This window comes from Pinus tabuliformis, chromosome 5_1, assembly GCF_031772625.1.
Source record: "Pinus tabuliformis cultivar Carrire ecotype Pingquan chromosome 5_1, CPIR1, whole genome shotgun sequence".
In the NCBI taxonomy this organism is placed as follows: domain Eukaryota; kingdom Viridiplantae; phylum Streptophyta; class Pinopsida; order Pinales; family Pinaceae; genus Pinus; species Pinus tabuliformis.
The window spans coordinates 230,270,499-230,289,985 of NC_142305.1; positions in this window are offsets into that span (position 1 = coordinate 230,270,499).

Consider the following 19,487-nt stretch of genomic DNA (forward strand, 5'->3'; position numbering starts at 1 on the left):
GATGATGAACAGTTGAAATCATTTCTGCAAGTAATAGATGATTTTTCATTTCTACAAATTGATGAAGATAGAGCTGAAATAAATGAAAACGTAGATGGAAATGATACTTCAGATTTTAAAACCCAAATTTCCAATCACGACATTATACAATTATCTAATAATTTTATTCCAAAAGGACTCATTCCTTTAGAAAAATTATTTGATCAAAATGATGTCCTCTGAAACCCTCAGTCCGTTTCTTTAGAAGATGACATAGAAGAGGCTAACATTGGGACTAATGAAGATATCAAAAACATCAAAATATGTGCATCTCTAGACCCTGAGATCAAAGCTCAACATCTTAAGTTACTGCAAAATTATAAGGATGTTTTTGCTTGGACTTATGCTGATCTAAAGACCTATGATACTTCATTAATACAACATAATATTCCTTTGAAGCCAAAACAAAAACCTTATCAACAAAAACTTAGAAGGATAAATCCAGTCCTTCTACCAACTGTAGAAAGGGAGATTAAGAAAATGCTAGATGCTCAAATCATCCTCCCTCTTAAATATTCTAATTGGGTTGCAAATCTAGTTCCTGTTAGAAAGAAAAATGGAGAAATAAGACTCTGCGTGGATTTTAGAAATATGAATAAGGCATCATTAAAATATAATTATCCTTTGCCCAAAATGGACTAGTTACTTCAAATGGTTTTAGGAGCACAAAGACTTTCTATGCTTGATGGTTTTTCAGGCTACAATCAGGTGAATGTTGATACAACAGACAGTTTGAAGACAACTTTTACTACACCCTGGGGTACATTCATGTACACTAGGATTCCATTTGGCTTAACCAATGATTGAGCGACATTTCAGAGAGCTATGGACATAGCCTTCATGGGCCAGGTAAATAAATTTGTGGTTATTTATCTTGATGACATAACTGTTTTTTCTAAATCTGATCAAAAACATTTAAAGCACTTGATGAAGGTTTTTGACAGGTGTACAAAATTTGGAATATCATTGAACCCCAAGAAGTCCTTGTTTGCTATCAAAGAAGGAAAATTGTTGGGCCATATAATTTCAAAGGAAGGCATAGTAATTGACCCTAAATGTGTATCTGTCATTGAATCACTGACCTTACCTAGAAACAGGAAGGAGATTCAAACTTTTCTAGGCAAGATTAATTTTCTAAGGAGGTTTATTCCAAATTATGCAGAGATTGTAAAATACATAACTGACATGCTTCGAAAGGACCATGAAGTCAAATGGACTCCCACTTCTAGGCATGTGTTTGAACAAATAAAAAAGGCTAACTTTAAAGCTCCCACCTTAGCCAACCTTGATTATACTAAGCCATTTAATATTTTCTCTTTTTCCTCTGAAACAACCCTTGCTGCTATTCTATTACAGAAAAATGAAGATTCCCATGACCAACCCATAGCCCTTTTCAGCAAGGTTATGAGAGATGTTGAGCTTAAGTATGACATCATTGAGAAGCAAGCCTATGCCCTTATTCAAGCCCTAAAGTCATTCAGGATGTATGTCTTACATTCACCTATTATTGCTTATGTCCCTAACAGTGTTGTGAAAATTGTCCTAACCCAACTAGACACTGATGGGAAAAGAGGTAGATGGATCACTCAAATTTTGGAGTTTGATCTGACTATCAAGACTACCAAGCTAGTAAAAGGTCAAGGATTATCCAAGCTTCTAGTTGAATCCAATTGCAAAGTAATTGGAATCAATTATGTTTTAGAAATATAAGAGAAGAATATGCAAGAACCTTCCCTTCATCCTTAAGGGAAGAATACACAAGAAGCTTCTCTCCTTGCAGAAGGGGGGAATCCACAAGAACCTTCCTTTCCTCTTAAAGGGAAGAATCCACAATAACCTCTACCTTCAGAGCAGATCAATCCTATACACATTGATGAAAAATTCTTGTTGTCAAACCGGTATCAAGATATTGTAAATTTCTTGATTCATTTTGAGTGTCCAACATCATTCTCCAAAACCCAGTGTAAAACCCTTAAGTTAAAATTGGTCAAGTACAGCATTATAAATGAAAATTTATACTGGAAAGATCCACTGAACATTTTATTATTATGTTTAACAGAATCAGAAACTGAAGGAATCATTGATCAGTTTCATATAGGATTTTGTGGGGGACATTATGCTTGGAGAGCAACAACATACAAGATTCTGAGGGGAGGATTTTATTGGCCTACATTTTTCTTACAAGTAGGGGCAAAGGTCAGAGGTTGTGTTCCTTGTCAAATGTTTGCTGGTAAACAAAAATTAGTAGCTCTTTCACTCGATCCATCAATAGTTTCAAAACCTTTTTCTCAATGGGGATTAGATTTTATTGGAGAAATTCACCCCACTTCAAGTAATCAGAATAGATGGATTCTCACTGCAACAGAGTACTTTACTAAATGGGTGGAAGCAATTCCAATCAAAAATGCTACTGATGCGGTAGTAATTAAGTTTATTGAGGAGAATATATTATCTAGATTTGGTTGCCCAACTCAGATTGTCACTGATAATGCAACAACCTTTTCTAGTGTTAAATTGATTAACTTTTGCTAGAAATATCAGATTCTATTACATCATTCAACTCCATACTACCCTCAAGGTAATGGCCTTGCAGAATCATCCAACAAAATCCTGGTAAAGGTAATAAAAAAAACTCTAGCTGATCATAAGAAAAGCTAGGATTCACATTTGATTTATGCAGTATGGGCAAATAGAATTACTCCAAAGAGATCAACTAGCAAATCTCCATTTCAGTTAGTCCATGGGAAAGATGCAATTTTCCCTACCAATTTGGCCTTCCCTGTTTAAAATTCCCGCAGGATTCAACAGATGAACCTGATGATTTTTCAAGAAGAATAAATCAGATTATTGAACTTAATGAGAACAGAGATGAAGTTTAGTACAAATTGCAGAAATATCAGAATAAGATGAAGACCCTGTTTGACAGAAGAGCTAGGGAGAGGGACTTTAAGGAAGGAAATATAGCTCTAAGATGGGATGCTAGGAGAGAAGAGAAAGGAAAGCATGGAAAATTCGACAATCTATGGTTTGGACCTTTAGCAATGGCTGAAGTGAAGGGTAACAACACTTTTGTGTTGCAGAATCTTGAGGGGCTATATTCCACTTATCCTGTAACTGGAAGGTTTCTCAAACATTACATTCAGTACTAAGAAGTTGAAATAGTTTTCATTGTAAATACTCTGGTTTTCTTTTCCTTTTCAAGATGTCAGTGTGATATTTTTTACAGCAAGGACTCCATGGCCCAAGGAGAAGGCACATGGATCTGTAGGTTCTCTGCATTCTATAGGAGAAAACAGTCCCCAAATGGAGCCAATGTTGTAGCATTTTTTGGTTTTGATAAGATAGAATATTTGAAAAAAATTAAGTTAGGATATGGACATAACAATAGTGAATAAAATGTTAGTTAAATAAAATATCTTGATGATGATGTCCATATCAAAGAAAATGTTGGGTAGATGCTGTAAAAAATCAAGGCAAAAAGAAAATGTTAGGTTAGAAAGAAATGAAAACAAATAAACTCTGAAAGTGAGCAAGCCTAAATGCCACTACTCTGTTTCTGCAAAATAATGGTTATGTGCAACTTGTGTTAAATGCCACAACCCATGATAGTCAAATAGTTTAATCTTGACTACTTCATGCTTTAAATTTGATGTTATAGTTAGAGAATAAAGATCTGGCCAAACTGTTTAATCTTGGTAGATCAGTAGTTAGATAGAGAATAAGAAGGAGCTCATCAGTTTAATCTGAGCCCTTGGAGGTTATAGGGGTAGATTTAGATAGTTTTCTTTTGTAAAAAAAAAAAAAAAAGGAAAAGGGTTTTCTAGCTTAAATGCACCCATTAAGTGAAGAAAAAATGATAGGATAAGCAAACGGTAAGTAGAGAAAGGTTGTAGCAATTTGATTATTGATTGGTACAAAATGTACATTTATCATGTTTTTGTGTCCATGATGCAATTACACAAGGCAAATGAAGGTCTACTAGATCGATTAATTAACTTCCCATTCATCCCCATTCATCCCTATATTCACTAATTTCCCCTTCCTACCTTCGTACATTCATATTCATTCATTTTCCACTAAGAACCCCTTTTCCTAAGGTCAAAACCCTTTTTACCTAAAGAAAAGTGAAAATCCCATACAAAATCCCTTTTTACATGAAAAACCCACAAAAATATGTTTTACCCCAAGTATTATGCATATATGAAAAGAAAATAATCCCATGATAAAGCATTATACTTAGTATTTCCCCTTTCCGCATCATATTTCCCCTTTTCGCATATATTTACCCTTTTCCACTCATATTCATATTAAGACTAACCTTATAGTATTAAGTTCTTAAAATCCCCCTTTCCTGTATATATTAGCTCCTTTAATTAAATAACCTGAAACCCTTAGTTTTGTTATAAAACTATGTATTTTATAAAAAACATTGCATGGCGGGATCGCAAGTATTTCATATAAATAAACCTCCATCATTGCAAAATGCGATTGCGATGGGCCCAGACCCGATGTGGATATAAATAATATTCCATATCCATATCACATCCACCCCTCATCGCAGTCCTGGCTAATAACAATACCCTCCGCCAGTTGCGATCTCCGATTGCGATGGGAATCCGGACCCGACCAAATATATATCATATTTCATAGCCATATCGCATCCAGCCCCTATCGCATTCCTTTGCGATGGGCCTTCCCCCCGCTAAACTTCGATTTCGATATGTGATATAAATCCAGACCCAATATCATTATTCCCCGCATTTATAAAATTTCAAATCCGCCATAGCACGTTTTGCAAAGAATTCCTTTGTTAAATCATTTTTTATGATTTTAACAAAGAAATGATTAAACCTCCATTTTAACTGCTAATCTGGGTTTTGAGCCATAATACAACCATTTCCTCCATTTTTATCATTTGTACCCTCTGTACTGCTTCCTCTCTCCACCTCTATCTGATATAAAGCCTTTAGATCCAATGGCCCTCGGTGATTTCGAGTTGACTCTTTGTACGGGCATTACCCACCTGAAAAGCGGTATTCCACTGTTCCATTTGCTACGTGTTAGGCTCAGATCGTTTCGGGTGACCTCTCCCCAAAACCACCCCTGCCTTATAAGCGGTGCGATAAAAAACGCCCTTCTGCAAAATGATAAAATGGTTACTATTCACTATCGTGCCATATTTCAAAGGAAAGCTGTTTTTCCCGTTTAAAAGCCAAAATGACCATTTTGCTCTGTTTTTTCCTGTTTTACACAGAAAACCCTCCATAAGCCTCTGTGACCAAAAAACCATCATTTTACCTTCAGACACGCCCCGGACTCCTTCCAATAGCCTTTAAAACTCAATGAAGTCATCGCCAACCTTCTCTGCCACCTGTGTTTTCTTAAATAATTTATGTGTTTTGCAGGTGAAGAGTATTGTTCCAGGTTTACAAAGAAAAATCTTGTATATAGTTGGAGGAAAAGTGTGAAGACCATATCAAATCGCTTCACCCTATAACATAAAATCCAAAGCGATTTACTGTTGAAAAACACAGTGAAAATTTGAAATCCACAGTAAGGATAAAAGGATCACAATAAAGGTTGCTTAGCTAGGTGAAAGCATATTAAACAGAGTTTAAAGAGTATCGGATAAAGATCAAACTGGAGGAATCAACTAGCGCAAAGGATACAAACGATTTATCAACATAAAGAGTAAAATATTAGACAAACATAGCCAGCACAACCTGAATAAAAGGGGACAACAAGAAGTAGTTCAATAGTTGCCCCTATCTTCTTACATGAAGATCTTTCCTTTCCTAGAATAAATCTTAATCAGTTTTAGGATATTTCTTAATTTTATTATTGTATAAATAACTCTCTTCTCGAGATGTTATGGGTTCAGAGTTCAAAATTCATAGTTCATTGCTTGTTAAGTCTTGACTATTAATCCTACTTTGAACCTGGAAGCCAACTTTGAAGGAAGATTTTGTAGACACTTAATGTACTCAGTCTTTCTGGAACCTCATTACGAAGCAGAGGATTCTGAATCTGGTTTTATGCAGTTTTGTGTTATCCTGTAAGTTTTTCAAGTTTTCAATCATTATGTTTTTCTTCATATGCTTATGACTTATAGAGATATCTAGGTAGGAACAATTTGTGTCTCAATTGATTCCTATAAGCTCCTGAAGTGATCATCTATTAAGAGAATGGATTAATGAACTGCTTGTTTAGCTAATCCCCTCTAATCAATAAATCATCAGCATCTTGTGTAAGCATTAAGTATACTGCCTTGAACCTTTGGAACGTAGTTTAGAAGGTTTTCCAACTTATGATTGTTTTGTTTTACAGTCTAGAAACTGTGATAATCATATTTTTTGTTGTCTTCTACTCACCACTATTTTTTATCTATATCACTGTGTAATGATTTATAGGAGCCCTTTGCTAAAGTATTAATATAACCCAAAGGATTAATTACTTTAATTCTACATATGTCTTCGTTCATTGGTCTTCCAAAAACTTAAACCAAAAACCCCAAAACAATTATTTTAGATGCTCTGGCATTGGTAGCTAACCTACTACTATATCAGAGGTACAACAGGAGTGTTAAGGAATTAATTGGAGGGCCTGCAAGATTGACTCAGCGGTTATATAAAATAAAGTTTCATTATTTTGAACAATAACAACTCTTTGGCTAGAAAGATATTGGGCTCCAAACCAAGTGACAACTTCGACAAAATGATATGTCTGAGGGAAAAAAAAAACTGGGGTAATAGTGATTCCTAGAAGGAGATTTCTTCATTGGCATCTTGATACTTCTGATAAGCCCAATTGTGAAGTTTGTACAAGTCAAATTCACAATTGGTTTCAGCAATTCTGAAATGGATATCAATCAAGGGAAATTCATATAAATTAACTACCGGGGGCAACATAGGATTGTCTAGAGACATCTTATATTTTCCTTTGTGGGAAGCCACTGGGGAAAAAAGAATTACTAAGGACAATTAAATAGTTACCTGGAGATGGCGATGATTAGATGCTGGAAATCACAGAAATTCGCTTGCACTGTCATGCTACAACTTTAGTTGCTGGAATAAATGGTGAAAGAATGCATTTTGGATATGGGGGAAGCTTTTATTTAGATTATCGTAATGGATTTTAGTTACACTAACCATTATTGGCGCAGATAAATTAATGTGTTTGATTGTTGGCAAGAGAATTTAATAGTTAACGGTCACTGTTAGGTCCCTATAATACTAGTGATTACCCCATTACTATTGTAGTTGTATCCCTTATTAATATTGTTGTGCCCCTATTTTCCCCATATTGTTATTACTGTGCCCCATAGAATCCATCTATTGTTATTTTTGTGCCTTTATATTATTATTGTTAGGTCGGTTGGGTTATATTGTGACTCCTTAGACTCCTATATATAGAAAGGAGGTTTTATCATTTGAATCATCAAAGAATCATTCATTTGTGTAATGTAAAGGAGGTTTCCCCCTTGAAGAGGCTGAATTATAAGGCGTTGATCTATCTTTTCTATCTTTTTGTGATCTGCTTTCATAACATTTGGTATCAGAGCTTTGAATTCTAGGGTTTCGCTGCACCAAACAGGTCATCGTGGCATTTGCACTATAATTTTTTTCTGCGACATTTTAGACGCTAAAAAAAAACCCATTTGGGCCAAAATCATTCGAAATCAGCGGTTTGAATTTTAGAGCTTTTCGCGCTATATTTGCGGAGATATGATCTAAGGAAGTTGGCATTTTTGCAGACTCCCGAATTACATTCCAAACAGGTGACCTGGGGAAAATAGTCATAACTTTTGTTTTGAGCATCAGATTGAAATTTCATAAGAAGTTACAGAAAGAGGACGGACTTTAGTTTCCTGTGTATATTTTTCAGATCCTAAGGTCGAAACAGTGACACGTGGCACTTCCTACAAGTTTGCTCTTCTGAAAAGGTCTATAATCAGGTCATCTTGGGAGATTGTGCATAACTCTACCTTGGAGAATCTAAATTCAATCAGACTGGTGGCATTGGAAAGAGGAAACAGAGGGCTACTGTAGGTCACAATTTCAGAACTGGATGATCTGAAATTACAGAGAAACATTAGAGGCAATATCGAGCTCCTACAAAGTGAAAAAAAGTGTGTAGATTTTTTTAAATTTTTGCTTGGTTTGAAAAATTATTTTGAAGGAATTAAAAGGGAATAGTAGAGAATTATTATCGGTAATTGATGCCCCAAGGAAAGAAAATGCAAACACCTAGTAAGCAACCTGAAAGCTCTAGCATGACTTGTGAAGAAGAGGAAGAAATGCAACATGATATATCAAAATTACGAAACCAAGTGCAATAAATGTCACTCACACAAAAAGTAACAGAATCTAAGATGGATGGTTTAAAGAAAGATGTAGAAGCTAAGATGAATGATGTGGAAGTTAAGATGGATGATTTGAAGATAGATTTGAAGACAGATTTGAAGACAAGCTTGGCAGATTTGAAGACAGATTTGACAAATTTTCTGCAAGAAATACTTACTAATGGTGAAAAGGTAGTAAAGGAAACTCATGATGAGAACAAAATAAATGTTAATCATGATTTCATAGGCTCTAATCTTGGATCGAATACCCACCATATTCCAAAAATTGATATGAGGAAGTTTGATGGCAAGTATCCCGCAACATGGATATTACAGATGGAGCAATTTTTCGATCTCAATGATGTGCAAAACACACAAAAGGTACGTATTGCAACTTTATATTTGGAACCAAATCAATTTGTATGGTATCAATGGCTTTGCTCTCGTAAATAAATTATCACTTGGGCAATTTTTACGGAAGAATTGACAGCACATTATGAGGATACACAAAGCAACACCTTTTTAAGCCAATTGATAAGTCTCAAACAAAAGGGTTCAATAATGGAGCACATTGAGGAGTTCCAAAAATTGAACATAAGGGTAAAAAATATTCCAGAGGAGCATAGGATTGATGGTTCATAGGGAGTTTAAAGGATAATATCCATCATGATTTTCACCTTTGGGAACCTGATTCAATAGAGAAGGCATTCAGGTTAGCAAGAAAAATGGAAAGCAAAATTATGGCAACTAGGAAGCATACCACTCACAACTATAAAGATGGAAGTGTTGTTGCCCCTAGCCTTCCACAACCTATAAGGTTGACACCACAAAAATTGGAAGAAAAAAGAGCAAAAGGGCTTTGTTACAGTTGTGATATCAAATACACTAAAGGTCATAAGTGTGTTGAGAAGAAATTATTCTACATAGATTGTGAAGAGGAAGAAGAAAAGGAGCAAGAAAGGTCAAAAGAAGAGGATATATTCCAGGAACAAAGCCTAGATAAAGAAGAAATGAATCCGACCATATCTTGTAATGCATTGGTTGGAATTACCACTCCTCAAACCATCACGATAGAAGGACAAATCAAGAAGAAAAAGGTAATAGTGTTGATTGATTCAAGAAGTACCCACAATTTTATTCATTGTAAGATAGCAAAAGAATTGAATTGCTTCCTATATCCAGCACCAGAGTGTCAAGTGATGGTTGCAAATGGAGGAATGATATATTGCTCTAGAAAGTGCTATAATATCAAGCTATCCATGGGAGAATATGTATTGACTAGCCCAATGCTTTCCATTCCAATGGGAGGTGTTGATGTTGTACTAGGAGTCCAATGGCTACAATCCTTGGGTACAATAGCTTTTAATTTTCAAGAAATTTTCATGAAATTTTCTGCGGAAGGAAAGGAAGTTGAATTAAGGGGTATTGCAGGGAAACCGGGAAAGATAATAAGCTCTAATGGTATGAAAAAGCTTCTAGAAAAGGAACAAAGAGGTGTAATTGCACAATTATGTTCGCTAGATGTTTCCACATCAAAATCATCTATTTCTCCAGATCTCCAAAAAGTCTTGGACAATCATTCCAAGGTATTTGAGACTCCCAAAGGTCTCCCACCTATTCGTGATCATGATCATGCTATTCATGTGATTCCAGGAAGTGTTCCTCAAAACATCAGGCCGTACAAATATCCATGTGCCCAAAAGAGTGAAATTGAACGTATGGTTGCAGAAATGCTAGAGGTGGGTATAATTCAACCTAGTCAAAGTTATTTCTCTGCTCCAGTAGTATTGGTGCACAAGAAGGATGGATCATGGTGCATGTGTCTGGATTATAGGGAGCTCAACAAGCTCACTATTAAAGATAAGTTTCCCATTCCTATCATTGATGAATTACTGGATGAATTGCATTGATCAATTTACTTCACCAAGTTGGATCTTCGTTCAGGATATCATCAAATTAGAATGAAGACTGAAGACATTCCGAGAACAGTATTTAGAACTCATGAGGGTCATTATGAATTTTTGGTCATGCCTTTTGGCCTTACCAATGCACCTTCTACATTTCAAGGTTTGATGAATTCCATTTTCAAACTCTTCCTTAGAAAATTTGTGTTAGTATTTTTTGATGATATACTAATCTACAGCAAGTCTTGGAAGGATCATGTTGAACATGTTAACAGGGTGCTACAATTATATGCAAAATGATCCAAATGTTTCTTTGGAGTACAAGAGGTGGAATATCTGGGTCATATTGTATCTCATGAAGGAGTTAAGGTAGACCCTAGCAAAATTAAAGCCATTAAGGAATGGAAAATCCCGACAACCATAAAGCATCTACGAGGATTTCTCGGGTTGACAAGGTATTATCACAAGTTTGTTAAGAATTATGGGAGAATAGTAGCACCTCTAACAATATTATTGAAGAAAGATGCATTTGCATGGACTCCAAAAGCAACAAAGGCCTTCGAACATCTTAAAGAGGTAATGTGCCAAGCACTGGTATTAGCTACACCGGACTTCACAAAAACCTTTATTGTGGAATGTGATGCTTCAGGAAATGGAATTGGTGTTGTTTTAATGCAAGATGAAAGACCCATTGCTTTTGAAAGTCGTCCAATCAAGGGAAAGTTTTTACACAAAGCTATTTATGAGAAGGAAATGTTGGCAATACTACATGCACTTAAGAAATGGTGACCCTACCTAATGGGAAGACACTTCAAGGTAAAAACGGATCATGATAGCCTTAAATACTTTTTAGAACAAAGATTATCCTCTGAAGAGCAACAAAAGTGGGTCACAAAGATGTTGGGTTATGACTTTGAAATCATCTACAAAAAAGGGAAGAAAAATGTGGTGGCAGATGCACTCTCAAAAAAGGATGAGGATGTGGAAGCATTGTTGTGCACCATTTCTATTATCCAACCAGATTGGATAAACGAAGCAAGGGAGGAATGGAAGAATGAAGAAGAAGTGTGGACACTTATTCGAAAGTTACAAGAAGATTCCAGTACATTTGATACATTTAGCTGGAAAAATGATCGTTATGGTACAAAGATCGCTTATACCTCTGTAAGAATTCCCAACTCAAACAAAAGATTATTATGGAATTGCAAACTTCTCCCTTAGGAGGGCACTCAAGATTTTTAAAAACTTACCACAGGGTTAAGAAGGAATTTTTTTGGGATGGCCTTAAATTGGATATTCAAAAGTTTGTGGTGGAATGTTTGGTTTGCCAACAAAATAAAGTTGAAACAATTAAGACCCCGGGTCTATTACAACCTTTATCCATTCCAAGCCAACGTTGGGAGGAGGTTTCAATGGATTTTATCACAGGTTTACCCAAGTCTGAGGGAAAGAGTGTCATCATGGTGGTAGTTGACAGACTTACCAAGTATGCACACTTTTGTGCATTATCACATCCATTTAAAGCCAGTACAGTTTCTACTGCATTTATGGAAACAATTCAAAAGCTACATGGAAACCCAAAGATTATTGTAAGTGATAGAGATCCCATTTTCACTGGAAATTTTTGGACAGAATTATTTTCTTGTCTTCGTACTTAGTTAGCTCATAGCTCATCTTATCATCCTCAATATGATGGGAAAACTGAGATAGTAAACAAATGTTTGTAAGGATATCTTCGTTGCTTTGTATTTGATAAACAGACACAATGGGTCAAATGGTTGCTTTTGAATTGCAAATAGTGTGGTTGGATATCTTCGTTCTCTTTTCTTTTATATTTCTTTTCCTTTTTTTCATTTTTCTCTATTTTCTCTTCTTCTTCTTTTTTGAAAATGAAGGAAAAACTATTAGGGTAAAAATAAGTTACAACAGAGACGACTAGTTGCAATAGTGTGTTGTCCTGATGATGATTATGATGATGACGCGGAGGTGTTCTAGGTCAGTTCAACGGTGTTGCATCTTGATGTGATGTTTTTTGGAGAGTGAAGGACATGTTGGAACTCTTGCCAACCTTGTTTGTTGGACTTCTAGGTCAATTTGGCAGTGACACTTGGGAGACATGTTTGATCCAATTGCATATGTGTCAGATGCTATGTCATAGGTTTGGATTCTTGTACAAATGCTAGAGAAGGTGATCCAATATATGGTAGAGGTTCTCATCTGAAGGCTTGATGTTTTTCTTCATCATTTCCCCAGTCGCATGGAGCCAATCCTGTGGGAGTGATTGAAAGTCTCCAGTCACTAGAAGACAGTCCTATGGGAGTGACTAAAGGTTCCAATCAAGTTCAACTAGTGTTATGAGTGCAACTAAGGATTTTCACGAGATTGTCTTCGCATTCCTCGGGAAAATTGGAAGAAAAATAACAAGGAAATTCCCAGAGGCTTCCAAAAAACATTGTAAAGGTCAGAAATGGTTTGAAAAGGTCCTCCAATGGTGTGAACTCATTTACTACACAAGTAGTGATCTTAGTGGATTGATTTGGTCTAATTTGTGCACCCTTGACCTTAGCCCCAAGCTCAATTTCACCCTACATGTTTTATATTCATCACTTGGGAGTTGTGTGATGGTGCATGGTGAGTGTATGTGTGTAAGAGAATGCTACATAGAGAGAGTATGCTTCCTACCTATTAGAGACCATAGATGCTTCAATGTATGAGTGTTAATGGTTGTAGAATGAGAAGATCATTTCCTGAAGTATAGTATTGGTTCAGAATTCCAGATTTCATATCATTGATGCAGATAGTTGTAGTAGATTTTGGTATTGATGGAGCTCCATATTAGTGACTCTCACATTTTGTTTTTTCAAGAGTTTATTATGCATTTGGCACATAGCCATAATGTCTTATGTTGTTGATTGTATTATGCAACATTCATATTTTGGTGTGAGGGTTTGTTGTAGTTTTATTTTAGTTGTTGGTGATATTATTGAGTTTGTTTTGTTGGATGGATTATGACCACTATCTTACTTGTATGAGAGCATATGGTTATGGTGATGTTTTGTTGATATGATGATGTCTTACTGCTAGAGGTCGTATTTTAGAGTTGAATCGAATTGAGTAGAAAGTCTTGGGATCTAGTTTGAAAATTGATGAAAGGAGGTATGCATAGTGTAAAGGAGGAGTGACATCAAAAGAAAGGAGAAATGATACTGAAGCTTTGGAAAAAGGAACATTTTATCAATCCAATGGTAGTTGGATAGTCCAAACAGAGTTGGACGAGGATCGATTGGTCGTGGTGGATTTCAGCGGATGGTAGTCCATAGATCTGTGGAGAACATAGTCTTTCAAACTGATCAGTAGAATCGAGTCTCCTGGTTGATCGGTGTTGGGTTATTGTATATGAGGTCAAGTCTCCATGAAGATGGGAGTCATCAAATCTATGTAAAAGACATATTTTTCTTAATAGAATATTTATAGTAGTGCAACAGCAACATGGGTGGTTTTTTTCCCGGTGAAGGGTTTTCCACCAGATATTTCGTGTCTCTTGCATGATTGATGGTTTTGTTGCTCTTATGGTTGTTTGATTTAGTTTCTTACATTATTATATTCATGTGATGATATAACATGTTGTTGGTTATATGCATGATTTAGTAAGTGAAGTAACTTGGTTAAAGAAGTCACACTACTTATTCACTCCCCCCCTCTTAGTAGTGCTCAAAGGTTTTCAACAAAAAAATGTTTATGAGACAGTTATATACATCCAAAAATATGATGAAGAGAGTGGTTGGGATATGCATTGTTTGTTTTAGTACATTTTTCCTTAATTCCTTGTGACTATAGCTAAGAATAGATATATTAGAGTATATAGAGGCAAGCGTGTATGCTCATTTGTTCATGTTTTGTGCCATCGATATAGTTTTTTATCATAACACTCCTGATACGTAGATAAAGATCATATTTGGATAAACCGGCATCAATTGTGGATTTGAGTTCTCTGAGTATAGTGTAAAAGAAAGTCAATTAAAGTATGATATCTTGGAGGATATGCTAGGGATAGAAATTTTCAACATTAATCTTATTGTTAGCCTAATTTATCACCATTTTTCAATCCCCCATAACCTATAGGTTCTTTATATTCTTCGAGGAAATTGAGTGTGCAATGAAATGAGTTCTACATGACTATTTGTACTATGCCCAGGGGTGTTTCAAACTGATACATAGAGAGACTGAGATAGGAAAAATACCACATTGACCATTCATATGGGTGGATCACCTTGAGCTACTCCATAGAGAAAGCCTACGAAATCCCTGTATAAGTGGAAGCATGACAAGGACATGCCACTTTAGGAATTTTGGATCTACCTTCTATACCATGCATAGTTTTATAATTAGACCTGTAGTGACCTTAGATGCGATGCCATGTGAATAAAAAGTGTTGGAGTTCTTAGCCCACTAAAGGAAATTTATAAGAACGCATGGGAATCATTTGAAAGGAGCAGTGGTATTTTTTTCTTTCTATACTTTGAAACATTCTTCCATACCCATACCAAACCAAGAGCCTTTGATGTTTACTCGGATAGCACCTTGGATGATCGAGATGGATCTTGAATGATTTTAATCATATTAGCTATGTAATGTTTTGAGACCAGGATGGTCATGGATAGCAGCAAATCATCAAAACGATCTAAATTTTATAATCTCTGATGATCATGAAACCAGTTCCAAGTGGAAGAGCTTGTTGTGCTAATTCTGGTAGTATATTCGGTTTGCAAAATGGCCTCCGTATGAGGGAGAAAACACATTTTTAAGTTTTTCTCCAAAAGGCAAAAAAAAGAGCAAAGTAAGCCAAGTGGCAATCTCTTAGCAAGACACATGACAGTGAAATAGTAAGACACAGTGGCAATCTCTTAGCAAAACACATGGCAGTCAAATAGTAAGACACTTAGTAGGTCAAAGTCAAACTCAGTAGAAAGGTCAAACCTCCAAGGTGTGGGTTAAACCCACGACCTCCGACAACTCATTACAAAACTTTACCATTAGGCCATGAGCCTATTTTATTAAACCATTAGTGTAATGTTTTATTTAAATGTATGTGATATGGCATAATGGGGGAAGGGTTGGTGAAGCCCACCAACTCCGGCATCCCCACGAAACCTAAAGGTGTGTTAATAAATGCTCCAAAGTTAACGCTCAGCAACCATATGTCAACAGTAATAGCGCAGAGTTAATGTTTGTCAAACTCCAAAGATAGTGCCGGAATCAACATCGGTATAAAAAATATGCCACACAGTCGGGTTACAGTTGACAACTAATGCCACGTGGGACATCAGCGTTGAATTAATCACATGCCGCAGATACACGTCAATTTCCGTTTAAAGTTATCGTATATCCGTTAGGGTCCAATGGTATAAAATTTGGTTATAAAGAAGTGCCACGGTGATTGCACATATTCGTTGGTCCAATGTCAAACGGGTTGATAATATGCCACAAGTTGTCAATGTCGGTAAAGTTTCAACCATATATTACATGGCGCAAAGTTGGTATACAATCTTATGGTTATAACCATATATGACACCGCCAATCCAATGGTATGTCACGGTTAGCACCAATACCAATAACAATATGCCACGAGGAGTCTATCCGTTGAAGGAAATGTAATTAGGATTGATATTCATAAATGTTCTTTTGATATTTGTCTTTACTCAAGAAAATAAATATTATTTTTATAATATATGTCAATGAGTTTCTTTCTCATTGAAATAGACTTAGCACATGTTAAAGTGATATAGGTGAGTCAAAAGGCCAAATGAAAATGATGAAGACCTTAATGGAACGTTACTCCATGTATATGTTTGTATAAGAGTCAAAGAATAACCCTCCAAGCAAAGTCAAGTCTCCTCCAAAGAAAATACACCACCAAAGAAGCCATCAGAAGCAAAGGTAGAAAGTTGACCTACAAACAGTCTTCAAGTCGGCCTTCAAGTTAGCCTAAAAGGAGGGACAATCCTCTATATATAGAGGTTTTCAACTCCACTATAACGTCATTCACTCCTATGAAATCAACGAGCAATTAAGATGAATCTAAGGTGAAGGAAAAGCAAAGAAGAGAAGCCTCTATTGCAGCAAAGTAAGGGAAAGTATATGTGAATGTTGGAGGTTGTTTTCTAGGGTAAATACAGTCACACATGTGAGAAGATGAAGGACAGTCTGTGATCATATCAACAATAAGATCACAGTCACATAACTTCTTTGGTTGGGCAATCTAAATAGGTCTATAAGACCCCTCACTCAAGTGAAGAAGGAACTCTCTCAAGCGAAGAAGTAAGAGGTCAACATCACAAGGAAAATAGTCACACATGCAAAGGTAAGGAGGTTGTCTCTATTGTCATAACAACCCTCCCATTACAGTCACACAAGTTCATTGGTTGGTGAAGAGAAGGAAGGGATCATCATATTCAAAGGTCTCATCAAGGTATCTCTTCTAGAGAAAGTGCAACAAGATCTAACAATGGTTGAAAGGAGGACGAAGTGCCGGAAGAAGCAAATGTCAGGGAACAAAGTGCAAAAAAGAGGAAGGAATTGACTTATGCTTGGAGGAGATTCTAGTCAAGGGTCTAGGGTTTGGCATTGGTCAATAAGAATCTTCAATAAGAGAAACTTACTAAAGGGTTTTCCTCTCAAGATAAGAGAGGTTTTGGTCCTGGCAGATACCCAACATCTTGTGTTCTTATTCTTATGTTTTTGGTAGCAGTTTTATGAAGTACACACACATGAATTAATAAGAAGAGTAAGAATATTAAGCTAGCAAGAAAAATTAAAAAGGACTCAACAAATTGTTATCAAGCAAAGAAGAATCATACTAAACCTAATTTCCCTACATTCTTCAACATGGTATCAAAGCTAAGGTGACACATCAAGGAAAGGGAATCTCAAGAACACCCATAAAGTGACTCATCAAGGAAAGACATCTAAAAAGTTGAAGCATCAAGCCAAGAAGCCTCAATCACTTCAAGGACAAGAAGGCCTACCATCTATCATTCATCAAGGAAGACTATAAAGAAAGAAGAAGAGCCTTACATAAAGGCAACTACAAAGAATAACATATCAAAGAAGGACCTACGTCATCTACAAGTGATCAAGAAAATCTCAACATCAAGCAAGTCCACTTGGAGAAGGAAACTTGAAGAACATCAAGATCCTAGGAAGGCAAGTCATCAAGGAGAAATCAAATCTACTACATTTAAAAATCTATCAAGTAAGTATATGTCCCCTTCTGAATATACATCAATGTCTTTTTGCAAGGAAAGCAACAAATTGGTAGGTCCCAATAACTTTCTTGCATGGAGGAAGAGGATTGATTTACTTCTCAAGGAGAATGAACTTCTAGAACATGCCAAAGGGAATATGACCATCCCTGCTAAGGAACAAACCAAGCCTTAGCCAAGTACAATAAGGATGAGGCAAGATCTTAAACGATTCTAATAGAATCTATCAAGGACTCTCTCATTCCTTATGTCTCCAAATTTGAAACATCAAAATAAATCTATGATAAACTAGTAGAGCTATTCTCGGTAATGACCGTTGGAGAAGTGATATATCAAAGAAATTAATTGTACAAGATGAAGATATCAAAGGAAGGAATATCTCCCTAATTCATGAAGATCTCTGAGATGAGAGATCAACGTCAAGAGCTAGGGGAGTGATGTCTGACAAAGAAATGACAACTTTAGTACTCAATGCTCTACCTGAGGATTGGTTCAACTTCACATCAAGCATATATGCCAAGAAGGAAGCTACCACACTAAGTGAAATGTGATCTATATGAAAAACAAAAAAAACCAGACTCAAAGCCAAGGAAGATGTGGGATCAAAGGAGCAAGCATTTTCTACCATGGCCAAGAGAAAGGGAAAATTTGGCAAATTTGGTTTATGAAGAACAAACAACAAAGATATGTCAAAAATCCAATGCTATGGATGCCAAGAATATGGACACTACAAGAGGGATTTTCCTAAACTAAAGAAGGACTACAACAAAAAAAGAAAAAGGGAATAATCTCACATGACTCAAGAGGTGAAAGAAGAAGAAAAGAAGAAAAAGAAGGAAGATCCTTCAGATCTCTACTATGACTAAGTCAAAACTATTTACTTAAAATATTGTTTCAAAGTTTTGAGTAGGATAGGAGCATGTAGGAATATAATGAAATTGCATGGCTAGAAACATCTTCTAGAATCTGGAAGCATGATGTACATAGAGTTCAAAATACTCATGTAGAAGGAGCATTTAGAAATGAGAACAAAATGCATGGTCAGAAATATCTTCTAGAATATAGGAGCATGGTAGATATAGCTCAAGATATTCATGTAGAAGGAGCATACCTAGAATAGGACCTCATCCACAATGAAAGAAAATTGATCATGATTAAGAATCTTAGAAGACCTCCCTCATAAAGTATGAAAGAATCTCTTTCACTAATGACATGCTTGAAGGCATGTACTACAATGCAATGAAGGTCAACAAAAGGAAATACTCACATAAGGAGTATAAGATTGCTCACTAGGAAGCAAGAAGGAATGTTGACTAGTCTTAGAAACTATCAATAAATAAGTGCTCCCTCAAGAATTAGAAGGTAGTTGACCAATCTATCCAAGAAGAAGCAAATGAAGAAAGAGATCAAGCATGTGAAGAACACCATGATCACTGAGAATCACTATCTGACAAGATACTTTGAAGATATCTCCCGAAAGAAGGCAGGATAACTCTGACAAAGAAAGAAAAGACCCTTGACACCTATGAAGGCCTTGGATATACAAAATGTAGAAAATCTGTGTAGGTTAACCCAATAATGCATTATAAATCAAAGAAGAATACTATAACCTACTTCTACTATCAATTTGCAGAAGCTTAAAGATCGAACTGAACAATATAACCAAAAGAAGAAGAATCAATGGCACAATACACATGAAAATACTTTGGGGAAATACTCAGATAAAACCCCACACTATTGTATTATCATACATGGTGGAAATACATAGGAATTATACAAAGCCTTAGCTCTCACAGCTAGCCAGCTCTCAGTACAATCCTCACAGATGCTGACAGGCAATCTTGGCTTCTCTCTAGCCTTCCTCTCTGCCCTCCAAGCTCCTATTTCCTTGCGTTGTTCCTTGTGGATGATTTTCCTATTACCAAGTGGAAAAACAAGCCT